At 45.9% G+C, this 15308-nt stretch overlaps 6 non-coding genes across 6 annotated transcripts; all 6 read left to right on the top strand.

Annotated features, from left to right (window-relative positions):
• Positions 1–1883: 1883 nt before the first annotated feature.
• LOC130317294 (U2 spliceosomal RNA) lies at positions 1884–2074 on the top strand. The gene has a single exon (XR_008864443.1). It is a non-coding gene; the product is annotated as a U2 spliceosomal RNA (small nuclear RNA).
• Positions 2075–4165: 2091 nt separating this feature from the next.
• Positions 4166–4356, top strand: LOC130317304 (U2 spliceosomal RNA). The gene has a single exon (XR_008864452.1). It is a non-coding gene; the product is annotated as a U2 spliceosomal RNA (small nuclear RNA).
• A 2090-nt stretch (positions 4357–6446) lies between these two features.
• LOC130317303 (U2 spliceosomal RNA) lies at positions 6447–6637 on the top strand. The gene has a single exon (XR_008864451.1). It is a non-coding gene; the product is annotated as a U2 spliceosomal RNA (small nuclear RNA).
• Positions 6638–8729: 2092 nt separating this feature from the next.
• Positions 8730–8920, top strand: LOC130317302 (U2 spliceosomal RNA). Its single transcript, XR_008864450.1, has one exon. It is a non-coding gene; the product is annotated as a U2 spliceosomal RNA (small nuclear RNA).
• Positions 8921–10995: 2075 nt separating this feature from the next.
• Positions 10996–11186, top strand: LOC130317312 (U2 spliceosomal RNA). The gene has a single exon (XR_008864459.1). It is a non-coding gene; the product is annotated as a U2 spliceosomal RNA (small nuclear RNA).
• A 2101-nt stretch (positions 11187–13287) lies between these two features.
• LOC130317301 (U2 spliceosomal RNA) lies at positions 13288–13478 on the top strand. Its single transcript, XR_008864449.1, has one exon. It is a non-coding gene; the product is annotated as a U2 spliceosomal RNA (small nuclear RNA).
• The last annotated feature ends 1830 nt before the right edge of the window (positions 13479–15308 follow it).

Genomic DNA, 15308 nt, shown 5'->3' with positions numbered 1-15308 from the left:
CCTCCTTAATTGGATCATTTGAGTAGCCAGCACACCTGTGCAGGTAGGGCATGACATGATAGGCAGCTGCCTTGATAGCGGGTGGGTGCTGAATGTTCCTAATTGACAAAATAAGATTAATGCTTATGAAGAAATATAAAATCTCATCCCTTCCCCAATATCGCGCCACACCCCTACCCCTTAATTCCCTGGTTGAACGTGATGGACATATGTCTTTTTTCGACCGTACTAACTATGTAACTATGTAACATAACATGGGGGGGGGGGGGTCTCCTGGCTGTTCACACAGGTGTGTCATTGCTGTACATTGACCATGCATTGCTTCTGTGGTATTGCAAAGGCAAAGACAAATGCTTCCAGCCATCCATTGCACTAATGGATTGGTCATCAGCTGGCTGTCTATGTCCCGCATCAATATAGACCAAAGTACAGAGGGTTAGGCTATGCTATTGTGCACCTACCTGATGCATCAGAAGGTGCGAGGCCCTTGCTAAATTCTGTGCACAGACTTTGAGATCTATGCTTTAGACTGTATCTAAACCTGCTCCAACATGGACTGACATTCTGGCCTACTTTCAGCCGATGCGACTTGTCTGTCGCTGAACAGTCGCTTTTTATGTATTCAGCACCTATGTATAATGTTGTAAAAATGCTCTAGAAGCTAAAGTCGCAGAAATGTCACACATATTTGGCCTGCAACTTTCTGTGCGACAAATTCAGACAGGAAAAATCAGTATAAATCCTTAGAAAATTATCCCCCAGTGTCTCCATCTGCTGGCGGTATTGAATAAGCATTGCTGCACTGATGGGGTATGCATTAGACGAAAAAAAAGAAGAAAAAGAAGAATAATACGCCCAGAAAAGAGGCGAAAAGGAGAAAAACGTAAAAAAACGTGAAAAAAAAGTAAGAGGAAGAGAAGGGAAAAAAAGGTGGAAATGGGTTTAAAAGTGATTTCGGCGGAGAAATATATATATATATATATATATATATATATATATATATATATATATGCGCACACACACACATAGATATAAACGTATTCTCCGTTGAGATATTGCAGCCGCTGCTGTGTCCAGGCCCAGGAGCCTTAGCACTGTGCTGTGATGTCACTCAATACCACTGACATCACTAGGTGTAAACAACATCTCTCCTTTGCTGTGTATGTGACTATGGAGCTGTTTGGTGATGTCGTCTATTACGGCCTTCATAGAAGCAACAGGAGATTGTTGCATCCATCTTGAACCCTCAGAACTACAGTGCTATGATGTCACTCACTTCCACAGGCCTTGCAGAGTGTAAACAACAACAACCCAGCTTTGTTGTGTATGTAACCAAAGGGATTTGTGATGTCACCTAGAACCTTCACAGCAGCGACAGCTTTATGAGGAGCATCAGCACTGCTCTGCCTGAGCAGAACCATCACCGCCATAGGTTGTCAAATAACCCGGATTTAACCCACACAGGTAAGTCCAATGGGGTGCAGGCATGTCCTCTATGCTTACAGCTTCCCGTGGGTGTTGGTTTGATACCGTTTGGGGACAGCCAAGGAGGCATCTGCAGGCAACAAAGGTAGGTGTGTGCTTGTGTGTGTGTTTCCTATGCAGATCCTAAGCCCAGTGTCACATGCAAGTAGGAGGAGTAAGAAGGGTTCCTGGCAAATCCGGGTTATGGATTGCATTTAAAAAGGCCCCGTGGGAGTGCAATGGGCCCCTGTCTTGCTGCTTAGCAATAATGGTATGGGTTTAGGTTCTGCTGTGTGTACTGGTGGTTGACTGCCCCCCAGCCCAGAGTGTGCATGGAAAATTGTCTGGCAGCCTCCCTGACAGCAAGCAGTGATAGTGCCCATGAAGGGGACCTTGTTGGGCCCGCCCCTTTCACGGTTATCGCTTCTCGGCCTTTTGGCTAAGATCAAGTGTAGTATCTGTTCTTATCAGTTTAATATCTGATACGTCCCCTATCTGGGGACCATATATTAAATGGATTTTTGAGAACGGGGGCCGATTTCGAAGCTTGCTTCCGTCGCCCTATGCATTGACCCGATATAGCAGTATCTTCGGGTACAGTGCACCACCCCCTTACAGGGTTAAAAAGAAAGATTCCTACTTTCATTGCTACCTGCTTGCTGGCTAGCCAGCTAGCCAGCCCTGTGGGCCTTGCTGCTGCTGCAGCCAATAAACAAAAGGTGGTGCTGCTGCTGCGCTTCTGCTGCTTCTGCTTCTGCTTGTGTCTGGCCCCTGTTGGAGCGTCCAGGCACAGGACTTCTGCTGCTGCTGACTAAATGGCCTCCTTAATTGGATCATTTGAGTAGCCAGCACACCTGTGCAGGTAGGGCATGACATGATAGGCAGCTGCCTTGATAGCGGGTGGGTGCTGAATGTTCCTAATTGACAAAATAAGATTAATGCTTATGAAGAAATATAAAATCTCATCCCTTCCCCAATATCGCGCCACACCCCTACCCCTTAATTCCCTGGTTGAACGTGATGGACATATGTCTTTTTTCGACCGTACTAACTATGTAACTATGTAACATAACATGGGGGGGGGGGGGGTCTCCTGGCTGTTCACACAGGTGTGTCATTGCTGTACATTGACCATGCATTGCTTCTGTGGTATTGCAAAGGCAAAGACAAATGCTTCCAGCCATCCATTGCACTAATGGATTGGTCATCAGCTGGCTGTCTATGTCCCGCATCAATATAGACCAAAGTACAGAGGGTTAGGCTATGCTATTGTGCACCTACCTGATGCATCAGAAGGTGCGAGGCCCTTGCTAAATTCTGTGCACAGACTTTGAGATCTATGCTTTAGACTGTATCTAAACCTGCTCCAACATGGACTGACATTCTGGCCTACTTTCAGCCGATGCGACTTGTCTGTCGCTGAACAGTCGCTTTTTATGTATTCAGCACCTATGTATAATGTTGTAAAAATGCTCTAGAAGCTAAAGTCGCAGAAATGTCACACATATTTGGCCTGCAACTTTCTGTGCGACAAATTCAGACAGGAAAAATCAGTATAAATCCTTAGAAAATTATCCCCCAGTGTCTCCATCTGCTGGCGGTATTGAATAAGCATTGCTGCACTGATGGGGTATGCATTAGACGAAAAAAAAGAAGAAAAAGAAGAATAATACGCCCAGAAAAGAGGCGAAAAGGAGAAAAACGTAAAAAAACGTGAAAAAAAAGTAAGAGGAAGAGAAGGGAAAAAAAGGTGGAAATGGGTTTAAAAGTGATTTCGGCGGAGAAATATATATATATATATATATATATATATATATATATATATATATGCGCACACACACACATAGATATAAACGTATTCTCCGTTGAGATATTGCAGCCGCTGCTGTGTCCAGGCCCAGGAGCCTTAGCACTGTGCTGTGATGTCACTCAATACCACTGACATCACTAGGTGTAAACAACATCTCTCCTTTGCTGTGTATGTGACTATGGAGCTGTTTGGTGATGTCGTCTATTACGGCCTTCATAGAAGCAACAGGAGATTGTTGCATCCATCTTGAACCCTCAGAACTACAGTGCTATGATGTCACTCACTTCCACAGGCCTTGCAGAGTGTAAACAACAACAACCCAGCTTTGTTGTGTATGTAACCAAAGGGATTTGTGATGTCACCTAGAACCTTCACAGCAGCGACAGCTTTATGAGGAGCATCAGCACTGCTCTGCCTGAGCAGAACCATCACCGCCATAGGTTGTCAAATAACCCGGATTTAACCCACACAGGTAAGTCCAATGGGGTGCAGGCATGTCCTCTATGCTTACAGCTTCCCGTGGGTGTTGGTTTGATACCGTTTGGGGACAGCCAAGGAGGCATCTGCAGGCAACAAAGGTAGGTGTGTGCTTGTGTGTGTGTTTCCTATGCAGATCCTAAGCCCAGTGTCACATGCAAGTAGGAGGAGTAAGAAGGGTTCCTGGCAAATCCGGGTTATGGATTGCATTTAAAAAGGCCCCGTGGGAGTGCAATGGGCCCCTGTCTTGCTGCTTAGCAATAATGGTATGGGTTTAGGTTCTGCTGTGTGTACTGGTGGTTGACTGCCCCCCAGCCCAGAGTGTGCATGGAAAATTGTCTGGCAGCCTCCCTGACAGCAAGCAGTGATAGTGCCCATGAAGGGGACCTTGTTGGGCCCGCCCCTTTCACGGTTATCGCTTCTCGGCCTTTTGGCTAAGATCAAGTGTAGTATCTGTTCTTATCAGTTTAATATCTGATACGTCCCCTATCTGGGGACCATATATTAAATGGATTTTTGAGAACGGGGGCCGATTTCGAAGCTTGCTTCCGTCGCCCTATGCATTGACCCGATATGGCAGTATCTTCGGGTACAGTGCACCACCCCCTTACAGGGTTAAAAAGAAAGATTCCTACTTTCATTGCTACCTGCTTGCTGGCTAGCCAGCTAGCCAGCCCTGTGGGCCTTGCTGCTGCTGCAGCCAATAAACAAAAGGTGGTGCTGCTGCTGCTTCTGCTGCTTCTGCTTCTGCTTGTGTCTGGCCCCTGTTGGAGCGTCCAGGCACAGGACTTCTGCTGCTGCTGACTAAATGGCCTCCTTAATTGGATCATTTGAGTAGCCAGCACACCTGTGCAGGTAGGGCATGACATGATAGGCAGCTGCCTTGATAGCGGGTGGGTGCTGAATGTTCCTAATTGACAAAATAAGATTAATGCTTATGAAGAAATATAAAATCTCATCCCTTCCCCAATATCGCGCCACACCCCTACCCCTTAATTCCCTGGTTGAACGTGATGGACATATGTCTTTTTTCGACCGTACTAACTATGTAACTATGTAACATAACATGGGGGGGGGGGGGTCTCCTGGCTGTTCACACAGGTGTGTCATTGCTGTACATTGACCATGCATTGCTTCTGTGGTATTGCAAAGGCAAAGACAAATGCTTCCAGCCATCCATTGCACTAATGGATTGGTCATCAGCTGGCTGTCTATGTCCCGCATCAATATAGACCAAAGTACAGAGGGTTAGGCTATGCTATTGTGCACCTACCTGATGCATCAGAAGGTGCGAGGCCCTTGCTAAATTCTGTGCACAGACTTTGAGATCTATGCTTTAGACTGTATCTAAACCTGCTCCAACATGGACTGACATTCTGGCCTACTTTCAGCCGATGCGACTTGTCTGTCGCTGAACAGTCGCTTTTTATGTATTCAGCACCTATGTATAATGTTGTAAAAATGCTCTAGAAGCTAAAGTCGCAGAAATGTCACACATATTTGGCCTGCAACTTTCTGTGCGACAAATTCAGACAGGAAAAATCAGTATAAATCCTTAGAAAATTATCCCCCAGTGTCTCCATCTGCTGGCGGTATTGAATAAGCATTGCTGCACTGATGGGGTATGCATTAGACGAAAAAAAAGAAGAAAAAGAAGAATAATACGCCCAGAAAAGAGGCGAAAAGGAGAAAAACGTAAAAAAACGTGAAAAAAAAGTAAGAGGAAGAGAAGGGAAAAAAAGGTGGAAATGGGTTTAAAAGTGATTTCGGCGGAGAAATATATATATATATATATATATATATATATATATATATATATATATGCGCACACACACACATAGATATAAACGTATTCTCCGTTGAGATATTGCAGCCGCTGCTGTGTCCAGGCCCAGGAGCCTTAGCACTGTGCTGTGATGTCACTCAATACCACTGACATCACTAGGTGTAAACAACATCTCTCCTTTGCTGTGTATGTGACTATGGAGCTGTTTGGTGATGTCGTCTATTACGGCCTTCATAGAAGCAACAGGAGATTGTTGCATCCATCTTGAACCCTCAGAACTACAGTGCTATGATGTCACTCACTTCCACAGGCCTTGCAGAGTGTAAACAACAACAACCCAGCTTTGTTGTGTATGTAACCAAAGGGATTTGTGATGTCACCTAGAACCTTCACAGCAGCGACAGCTTTATGAGGAGCATCAGCACTGCTCTGCCTGAGCAGAACCATCACCGCCATAGGTTGTCAAATAACCCGGATTTAACCCACACAGGTAAGTCCAATGGGGTGCAGGCATGTCCTCTATGCTTACAGCTTCCCGTGGGTGTTGGTTTGATACCGTTTGGGGACAGCCAAGGAGGCATCTGCAGGCAACAAAGGTAGGTGTGTGCTTGTGTGTGTGTTTCCTATGCAGATCCTAAGCCCAGTGTCACATGCAAGTAGGAGGAGTAAGAAGGGTTCCTGGCAAATCCGGGTTATGGATTGCATTTAAAAAGGCCCCGTGGGAGTGCAATGGGCCCCTGTCTTGCTGCTTAGCAATAATGGTATGGGTTTAGGTTCTGCTGTGTGTACTGGTGGTTGACTGCCCCCCAGCCCAGAGTGTGCATGGAAAATTGTCTGGCAGCCTCCCTGACAGCAAGCAGTGATAGTGCCCATGAAGGGGACCTTGTTGGGCCCGCCCCTTTCACGGTTATCGCTTCTCGGCCTTTTGGCTAAGATCAAGTGTAGTATCTGTTCTTATCAGTTTAATATCTGATACGTCCCCTATCTGGGGACCATATATTAAATGGATTTTTGAGAACGGGGGCCGATTTCGAAGCTTGCTTCCGTCGCCCTATGCATTGACCCGATATGGCAGTATCTTCGGGTACAGTGCACCACCCCCTTACAGGGTTAAAAAGAAAGATTCCTACTTTCATTGCTACCTGCTTGCTGGCTAGCCAGCTAGCCAGCCCTGTGGGCCTTGCTGCTGCTGCAGCCAATAAACAAAAGGTGGTGCTGCTGCTGCTTCTGCTGCTTCTGCTTCTGCTTGTGTCTGGCCCCTGTTGGAGCGTCCAGGCACAGGACTTCTGCTGCTGCTGACTAAATGGCCTCCTTAATTGGATCATTTGAGTAGCCAGCACACCTGTGCAGGTAGGGCATGACATGATAGGCAGCTGCCTTGATAGCGGGTGGGTGCTGAATGTTCCTAATTGACAAAATAAGATTAATGCTTATGAAGAAATATAAAATCTCATCCCTTCCCCAATATCGCGCCACACCCCTACCCCTTAATTCCCTGGTTGAACGTGATGGACATATGTCTTTTTTCGACCGTACTAACTATGTAACTATGTAACATAACATGGGGGGGGGGGGGTCTCCTGGCTGTTCACACAGGTGTGTCATTGCTGTACATTGACCATGCATTGCTTCTGTGGTATTGCAAAGGCAAAGACAAATGCTTCCAGCCATCCATTGCACTAATGGATTGGTCATCAGCTGGCTGTCTATGTCCCGCATCAATATAGACCAAAGTACAGAGGGTTAGGCTATGCTATTGTGCACCTACCTGATGCATCAGAAGGTGCGAGGCCCTTGCTAAATTCTGTGCACAGACTTTGAGATCTATGCTTTAGACTGTATCTAAACCTGCTCCAACATGGACTGACATTCTGGCCTACTTTCAGCCGATGCGACTTGTCTGTCGCTGAACAGTCGCTTTTTATGTATTCAGCACCTATGTATAATGTTGTAAAAATGCTCTAGAAGCTAAAGTCGCAGAAATGTCACACATATTTGGCCTGCAACTTTCTGTGCGACAAATTCAGACAGGAAAAATCAGTATAAATCCTTAGAAAATTATCCCCCAGTGTCTCCATCTGCTGGCGGTATTGAATAAGCATTGCTGCACTGATGGGGTATGCATTAGACGAAAAAAAAGAAGAAAAAGAAGAATAATACGCCCAGAAAAGAGGCGAAAAGGAGAAAAACGTAAAAAAACGTGAAAAAAAAGTAAGAGGAAGAGAAGGGAAAAAAAGGTGGAAATGGGTTTAAAAGTGATTTCGGCGGAGAAATATATATATATATATATATATATATATATATATATATATATATATATGCGCACACACACACATAGATATAAACGTATTCTCCGTTGAGATATTGCAGCCGCTGCTGTGTCCAGGCCCAGGAGCCTTAGCACTGTGCTGTGATGTCACTCAATACCACTGACATCACTAGGTGTAAACAACATCTCTCCTTTGCTGTGTATGTGACTATGGAGCTGTTTGGTGATGTCGTCTATTACGGCCTTCATAGAAGCAACAGGAGATTGTTGCATCCATCTTGAACCCTCAGAACTACAGTGCTATGATGTCACTCACTTCCACAGGCCTTGCAGAGTGTAAACAACAACAACCCAGCTTTGTTGTGTATGTAACCAAAGGGATTTGTGATGTCACCTAGAACCTTCACAGCAGCGACAGCTTTATGAGGAGCATCAGCACTGCTCTGCCTGAGCAGAACCATCACCGCCATAGGTTGTCAAATAACCCGGATTTAACCCACACAGGTAAGTCCAATGGGGTGCAGGCATGTCCTCTATGCTTACAGCTTCCCGTGGGTGTTGGTTTGATACCGTTTGGGGACAGCCAAGGAGGCATCTGCAGGCAACAAAGGTAGGTGTGTGCTTGTGTGTGTGTTTCCTATGCAGATCCTAAGCCCAGTGTCACATGCAAGTAGGAGGAGTAAGAAGGGTTCCTGGCAAATCCGGGTTATGGATTGCATTTAAAAAGGCCCCGTGGGAGTGCAATGGGCCCCTGTCTTGCTGCTTAGCAATAATGGTATGGGTTTAGGTTCTGCTGTGTGTACTGGTGGTTGACTGCCCCCCAGCCCAGAGTGTGCATGGAAAATTGTCTGGCAGCCTCCCTGACAGCAAGCAGTGATAGTGCCCATGAAGGGGACCTTGTTGGGCCCGCCCCTTTCACGGTTATCGCTTCTCGGCCTTTTGGCTAAGATCAAGTGTAGTATCTGTTCTTATCAGTTTAATATCTGATACGTCCCCTATCTGGGGACCATATATTAAATGGATTTTTGAGAACGGGGGCCGATTTCGAAGCTTGCTTCCGTCGCCCTATGCATTGACCCGATATGGCAGTATCTTCGGGTACAGTGCACCACCCCCTTACAGGGTTAAAAAGAAAGATTCCTACTTTCATTGCTACCTGCTTGCTGGCTAGCCAGCTAGCCAGCCCTGTGGGCCTTGCTGCTGCTGCAGCCAATAAACAAAAGGTGGTGCTGCTGCTGCTTCTGCTGCTTCTGCTTCTGCTTGTGTCTGGCCCCTGTTGGAGCGTCCAGGCACAGGACTTCTGCTGCTGCTGACTAAATGGCCTCCTTAATTGGATCATTTGAGTAGCCAGCACACCTGTGCAGGTAGGGCATGACATGATAGGCAGCTGCCTTGATAGCGGGTGGGTGCTGAATGTTCCTAATTGACAAAATAAGATTAATGCTTATGAAGAAATATAAAATCTCATCCCTTCCCCAATATCGCGCCACACCCCTACCCCTTAATTCCCTGGTTGAACGTGATGGACATATGTCTTTTTTCGACCGTACTAACTATGTAACTATGTAACATAACATGGGGGGGGGGGGGTCTCCTGGCTGTTCACACAGGTGTGTCATTGCTGTACATTGACCATGCATTGCTTCTGTGGTATTGCAAAGGCAAAGACAAATGCTTCCAGCCATCCATTGCACTAATGGATTGGTCATCAGCTGGCTGTCTATGTCCCGCATCAATATAGACCAAAGTACAGAGGGTTAGGCTATGCTATTGTGCACCTACCTGATGCATCAGAAGGTGCGAGGCCCTTGCTAAATTCTGTGCACAGACTTTGAGATCTATGCTTTAGACTGTATCTAAACCTGCTCCAACATGGACTGACATTCTGGCCTACTTTCAGCCGATGCGACTTGTCTGTCGCTGAACAGTCGCTTTTTATGTATTCAGCACCTATGTATAATGTTGTAAAAATGCTCTAGAAGCTAAAGTCGCAGAAATGTCACACATATTTGGCCTGCAACTTTCTGTGCGACAAATTCAGACAGGAAAAATCAGTATAAATCCTTAGAAAATTATCCCCCAGTGTCTCCATCTGCTGGCGGTATTGAATAAGCATTGCTGCACTGATGGGGTATGCATTAGACGAAAAAAAAGAAGAAAAAGAAGAATAATACGCCCAGAAAAGAGGCGAAAAGGAGAAAAACGTAAAAAAACGTGAAAAAAAAGTAAGAGGAAGAGAAGGGAAAAAAAGGTGGAAATGGGTTTAAAAGTGATTTCGGCGGAGAATATATATATATATATATATATATATATATATGCGCACACACACACATAGATATAAACGTATTCTCCGTTGAGATATTGCAGCCGCTGCTGTGTCCAGGCCCAGGAGCCTTAGCACTGTGCTGTGATGTCACTCAATACCACTGACATCACTAGGTGTAAACAACATCTCTCCTTTGCTGTGTATGTGACTATGGAGCTGTTTGGTGATGTCGTCTATTACGGCCTTCATAGAAGCAACAGGAGATTGTTGCATCCATCTTGAACCCTCAGAACTACAGTGCTATGATGTCACTCACTTCCACAGGCCTTGCAGAGTGTAAACAACAACAACCCAGCTTTGTTGTGTATGTAACCAAAGGGATTTGTGATGTCACCTAGAACCTTCACAGCAGCGACAGCTTTATGAGGAGCATCAGCACTGCTCTGCCTGAGCAGAACCATCACCGCCATAGGTTGTCAAATAACCCGGATTTAACCCACACAGGTAAGTCCAATGGGGTGCAGGCATGTCCTCTATGCTTACAGCTTCCCGTGGGTGTTGGTTTGATACCGTTTGGGGACAGCCAAGGAGGCATCTGCAGGCAACAAAGGTAGGTGTGTGCTTGTGTGTGTGTTTCCTATGCAGATCCTAAGCCCAGTGTCACATGCAAGTAGGAGGAGTAAGAAGGGTTCCTGGCAAATCCGGGTTATGGATTGCATTTAAAAAGGCCCCGTGGGAGTGCAATGGGCCCCTGTCTTGCTGCTTAGCAATAATGGTATGGGTTTAGGTTCTGCTGTGTGTACTGGTGGTTGACTGCCCCCCAGCCCAGAGTGTGCATGGAAAATTGTCTGGCAGCCTCCCTGACAGCAAGCAGTGATAGTGCCCATGAAGGGGACCTTGTTGGGCCCGCCCCTTTCACGGTTATCGCTTCTTGGCCTTTTGGCTAAGATCAAGTGTAGTATCTGTTCTTATCAGTTTAATATCTGATACGTCCCCTATCTGGGGACCATATATTAAATGGATTTTTGAGAACGGGGGCCGATTTCGAAGCTTGCTTCCGTCGCCCTATGCATTGACCCGATATGGCAGTATCTTCGGGTACAGTGCACCACCCCCTTACAGGGTTAAAAAGAAAGATTCCTACTTTCATTGCTATCTGCTTGCTGGCTAGCCAGCTAGCCAGCCCTGTGGGCCTTGCTGCTGCTGCAGCCAATAAACAAAAGGTGGTGCTGCTGCTGCTTCTGCTGCTTCTGCTGCTTCTGCTTCTGCTTGTGTCTGGCCCCTGTTGGAGCGTCCAGGCACAGGACTTCTGCTGCTGCTGACTAAATGGCCTCCTTAATTGGATCATTTGAGTAGCCAGCACACCTGTGCAGGTAGGGCATGACATGATAGGCAGCTGCCTTGATAGCGGGTGGGTGCTGAATGTTCCTAATTGACAAAATAAGATTAATGCTTATGAAGAAATATAAAATCTCATCCCTTCCCCAATATCGCGCCACACCCCTACCCCTTAATTCCCTGGTTGAACGTGATGGACATATGTCTTTTTTCGACCGTACTAACTATGTAACTATGTAACATAACATGGGGGGGGGGGGGTCTCCTGGCTGTTCACACAGGTGTGTCATTGCTGTACATTGACCATGCATTGCTTCTGTGGTATTGCAAAGGCAAAGACAAATGCTTCCAGCCATCCATTGCACTAATGGATTGGTCATCAGCTGGCTGTCTATGTCCCGCATCAATATAGACCAAAGTACAGAGGGTTAGGCTATGCTATTGTGCACCTACCTGATGCATCAGAAGGTGCGAGGCCCTTGCTAAATTCTGTGCACAGACTTTGAGATCTATGCTTTAGACTGTATCTAAACCTGCTCCAACATGGACTGACATTCTGGCCTACTTTCAGCCGATGCGACTTGTCTGTCGCTGAACAGTCGCTTTTTATGTATTCAGCACCTATGTATAATGTTGTAAAAATGCTCTAGAAGCTAAAGTCGCAGAAATGTCACACATATTTGGCCTGCAACTTTCTGTGCGACAAATTCAGACAGGAAAAATCAGTATAAATCCTTAGAAAATTATCCCCCAGTGTCTCCATCTGCTGGCGGTATTGAATAAGCATTGCTGCACTGATGGGGTATGCATTAGACGAAAAAAAAGAAGAAAAAGAAGAATAATACGCCCAGAAAAGAGGCGAAAAGGAGAAAAACGTAAAAAAACGTGAAAAAAAAGTAAGAGGAAGAGAAGGGAAAAAAAGGTGGAAATGGGTTTAAAAGTGATTTCGGCGGAGAAATATATATATATATATATATATATATATATATATATATATATATATATGCGCACACACACACATAGATATAAACGTATTCTCCGTTGAGATATTGCAGCCGCTGCTGTGTCCAGGCCCAGGAGCCTTAGCACTGTGCTGTGATGTCACTCAATACCACTGACATCACTAGGTGTAAACAACATCTCTCCTTTGCTGTGTATGTGACTATGGAGCTGTTTGGTGATGTCGTCTATTACGGCCTTCATAGAAGCAACAGGAGATTGTTGCATCCATCTTGAACCCTCAGAACTACAGTGCTATGATGTCACTCACTTCCACAGGCCTTGCAGAGTGTAAACAACAACAACCCAGCTTTGTTGTGTATGTAACCAAAGGGATTTGTGATGTCACCTAGAACCTTCACAGCAGCGACAGCTTTATGAGGAGCATCAGCACTGCTCTGCCTGAGCAGAACCATCACCGCCATAGGTTGTCAAATAACCCGGATTTAACCCACACAGGTAAGTCCAATGGGGTGCAGGCATGTCCTCTATGCTTACAGCTTCCCGTGGGTGTTGGTTTGATACCGTTTGGGGACAGCCAAGGAGGCATCTGCAGGCAACAAAGGTAGGTGTGTGCTTGTGTGTGTGTTTCCTATGCAGATCCTAAGCCCAGTGTCACATGCAAGTAGGAGGAGTAAGAAGGGTTCCTGGCAAATCCGGGTTATGGATTGCATTTAAAAAGGCCCCGTGGGAGTGCAATGGGCCCCTGTCTTGCTGCTTAGCAATAATGGTATGGGTTTAGGTTCTGCTGTGTGTACTGGTGGTTGACTGCCCCCCAGCCCAGAGTGTGCATGGAAAATTGTCTGGCAGCCTCCCTGACAGCAAGCAGTGATAGTGCCCATGAAGGGGACCTTGTTGGGCCCGCCCCTTTCACGGTTATCGCTTCTCGGCCTTTTGGCTAAGATCAAGTGTAGTATCTGTTCTTATCAGTTTAATATCTGATACGTCCCCTATCTGGGGACCATATATTAAATGGATTTTTGAGAACGGGGGCCGATTTCGAAGCTTGCTTCCGTCGCCCTATGCATTGACCCGATATGGCAGTATCTTCGGGTACAGTGCACCACCCCCTTACAGGGTTAAAAAGAAAGATTCCTACTTTCATTGCTACCTGCTTGCTGGCTAGCCAGCTAGCCAGCCCTGTGGGCCTTGCTGCTGCTGCAGCCAATAAACAAAAGGTGGTGCTGCTGCTGCTTCTGCTTCTGCTTGTGTCTGGCCCCTGTTGGAGCGTCCAGGCACAGGACTTCTGCTGCTGCTGACTAAATGGCCTCCTTAATTGGATCATTTGAGTAGCCAGCACACCTGTGCAGGTAGGGCATGACATGATAGGCAGCTGCCTTGATAGCGGGTGGGTGCTGAATGTTCCTAATTGACAAAATAAGATTAATGCTTATGAAGAAATATAAAATCTCATCCCTTCCCCAATATCGCGCCACACCCCTACCCCTTAATTCCCTGGTTGAACGTGATGGACATATGTCTTTTTTCGACCGTACTAACTATGTAACTATGTAACATAACATGGGGGGGGGGGGTCTCCTGGCTGTTCACACAGGTGTGTCATTGCTGTACATTGACCATGCATTGCTTCTGTGGTATTGCAAAGGCAAAGACAAATGCTTCCAGCCATCCATTGCACTAATGGATTGGTCATCAGCTGGCTGTCTATGTCCCGCATCAATATAGACCAAAGTACAGAGGGTTAGGCTATGCTATTGTGCACCTACCTGATGCATCAGAAGGTGCGAGGCCCTTGCTAAATTCTGTGCACAGACTTTGAGATCTATGCTTTAGACTGTATCTAAACCTGCTCCAACATGGACTGACATTCTGGCCTACTTTCAGCCGATGCGACTTGTCTGTCGCTGAACAGTCGCTTTTTATGTATTCAGCACCTATGTATAATGTTGTAAAAATGCTCTAGAAGCTAAAGTCGCAGAAATGTCACACATATTTGGCCTGCAACTTTCTGTGCGACAAATTCAGACAGGAAAAATCAGTATAAATCCTTAGAAAATTATCCCCCAGTGTCTCCATCTGCTGGCGGTATTGAATAAGCATTGCTGCACTGATGGGGTATGCATTAGACGAAAAAAAAGAAGAAAAAGAAGAATAATACGCCCAGAAAAGAGGCGAAAAGGAGAAAAACGTAAAAAAACGTGAAAAAAAAGTAAGAGGAAGAGAAGGGAAAAAAAGGTGGAAATGGGTTTAAAAGTGATTTCGGCGGAGAAATATATATATATATATATATATATATATATATATATATATATATATGCGCACACACACATAGATATAAACGTATTCTCCGTTGAGATATTGCAGCCGCTGCTGTGTCCAGGCCCAGGAGCCTTAGCACTGTGCTGTGATGTCACTCAATACCACTGACATCACTAGGTGTAAACAACATCTCTCCTTTGCTGTGTATGTGACTATGGAGCTGTTTGGTGATGTCGTCTATTACGGCCTTCATAGAAGCAACAGGAGATTGTTGCATCCATCTTGAACCCTCAGAACTACAGTGCTATGATGTCACTCACTTCCACAGGCCTTGCAGAGTGTAAACAACAACAACCCAGCTTTGTTGTGTATGTAACCAAAGGGATTTGTGATGTCACCTAGAACCTTCACAGCAGCGACAGCTTTATGAGGAGCATCAGCACTGCTCTGCCTGAGCAGAACCATCACCGCCATAGGTTGTCAAATAACCCGGATTTAACCCACACAGGTAAGTCCAATGGGGTGCAGGCATGTCCTCTATGCTTACAGCTTCCCGTGGGTGTTGGTTTGATACCGTTTGGGGACAGCCAAGGAGGCATCTGCAGGCAACAAAGGTAGGTGTGTGCTTGTGTGTGTGTTTCCTATGCAGATCCTAAGCCCAGTGTCACATGCAAGTAGG

This window comes from Hyla sarda, unplaced genomic scaffold (genome assembly GCF_029499605.1).
Source record: "Hyla sarda isolate aHylSar1 unplaced genomic scaffold, aHylSar1.hap1 scaffold_1985, whole genome shotgun sequence".
Lineage (NCBI taxonomy): Eukaryota > Metazoa > Chordata > Amphibia > Anura > Hylidae > Hyla > Hyla sarda.
This window is presented reverse-complemented; position numbering and strand designations above follow the sequence as displayed.